The following is a 2,206-nucleotide window of genomic DNA, read 5'->3' on the forward strand; positions in this document are numbered from 1 at the left end:
TGGCGTCTGCAGTCACTGGAGAAAGCAAGCCTCCCTGCTCGCTTCAGTGCATGGCTGCCGGCTGCCATCTTGGCTGACAGTTAATTTGCATAAGGATATGCTGATTAGCCAATGGGAAGGGTAGTGGTCGTACGCTAATTACCATGTTTCTCTTTTATTAGTGTAGATATATTTTTATTGATTTCAGAGAGGAAGGGAGAGGGAGAGATAGAAATATCAATGATGAGAGAGAATCATTGATAGGCTGCCTTCTGCACGCTCCCCCACTGGGGATTGAGCCCGCAACCTGGGCATGTACCCTTGATCAGAATGGAACCCAGAACCCTTCCATCCATGTAGGGAGCGGCTATAGGGTTAAGCCCCAGACTGACCTGTTGGCAAAGCCACAAACACGTCCCAGCTTAGAGGGCACAGCCCTCTTAGCATAATTAGGCTTGACCTTATGATACTCCCTAGATCTTATCTGGGTAGCTAATGGGCTGTTGGAGATGCAGCAAGTGCTGCCAGAACTAGTGAAACTCACAAGAACATTGTCACTATGGTGACCACTACCTTATTTACCTCTGACCATTAAATAAAGGCTCAGCTTGCCTCTGGATCTCTCTGTGTGGCCTCAGCCAGGCACAGGAAAATCCACCTACCAGCTTATTCTCTTGGTCTGTCTTTTCTACATCCTTCGCCGCCCCCGCTCAGGCTCACCAAACCCTTGGCTGTGCTGGTCCGGCCCACGTCCACAGGCTGATGCTCCATCCACCGAGCCAAACCAGCAAGGGCAATCTGCTAAGATTCTTGCCTTCAAGTGAGAAATAGCCTCAGGATGAAGGACCTAGCCTATGCTCTTCCTCTGGGAGCACAACTTTTCCTTTCCCCTCTCCTTCCCCCACAGGCACGTGTCTCCTAAACTCTAAGGGTCCCCATCAGACTTGCAACCAGGGGAGCAATGGGCAGCAGCAGCTCATCCCAGGCTAACCCCCTGATCCTGTCTCCAAGGTCCCCTTTTCTCTGACTCCCCAGTGAGCTAAGGCAGCCCAGCCTAGGCTCTCCTGTTGCTTCTTCTATGCTAAGCCCTTCCTTGTTTCACTGTCCTGAGTGCTTTTGCTGCAGCCAGTAAATTCTTGCTCACCTTACTGTACTTCGTCTCTTGATTGAAATCTTTCCTTCAAGAAGAGAAGAACTGATAACATTAGGGTGCTGACCACTCACTATGCAGTTGAAAATCCACTTTTAACTTTTGACTCCCCCGAAACTTAACCACTGATAGCCTACTGTTGACTGGAAGTCTTAACGATAATATAAACCAGTGACGGCGAACCTATGACCCGCGTGTCAGAGGTAAGACATGAACTCATTTTTTTGGTTGATTTTTCTTTGTTAAATGGCATTTAAATATATAAAATAAATATCAAAAATATAAGTCTTTGTTTTACTATGGTTGCAAATATCAAAAAATTTCTATATGTGACACGGCACCAGAGTTAAGTTAGGGTTTTTCAAAATGCTGACACGCCGAGCTCAAAAGGTTCGCCATCACTGATATAAACAGTCGATGAACACATATTTTGTATGTTATATGTATTATATACTATATTCTTACAATAAAATAAGCTACAGAAAAAAAGTTATTCAAATTAAAAGAGAAAATATGTTTCTATTATTCTACTTGTTTATTGAAGAAAAAAATACCCACATATAAGTGGATCCACACAATTTTTTATTGTTGATACTATCAACAATAAATGATATATTTTTAAAAATTTAAAATAAAAAAATAGGCTTTTTCCTCATTAACTACTAGTATTTGTCTACTCTAAAATATAATGCATACAAGAAAGGCAAGATACATACCTTTATTTTTAATTTTCAGAATGATAAATTAGTACCCTAGCAAAAAAAATAAGTGGACCTACACAGTTCAATCCCATGTTGTTCAAGAGTCAACTGTAATAAAAATGACAAGAAGGGCTACAATTTTTAGGTACTTTCTTTGTGCCAGGAACTGGAATTTGCAAGCCTTTTGACTTGGCATACTTGCCATGAACTTGACAAAATCATCTGTTCTCTGCAAATCTCTCAGCTCTGGTTTGGGCAGTACTCACTTAGCTGCTGTCATACTGGGCCCTTCTGGGCACGGTTCCTCCCACTGGAAGTTTCTCTTCCTCTGCAGGTGCTGTTGAATCAGCAGATCGGCTAGGTTCACCCTCTCCTT

The sequence above is a fragment of the Myotis brandtii genome, unplaced genomic scaffold, assembly GCF_000412655.1.
Source record: "Myotis brandtii unplaced genomic scaffold, ASM41265v1 scaffold82, whole genome shotgun sequence".
Classification (NCBI taxonomy): Eukaryota; Metazoa; Chordata; class Mammalia; order Chiroptera; family Vespertilionidae; genus Myotis; species Myotis brandtii.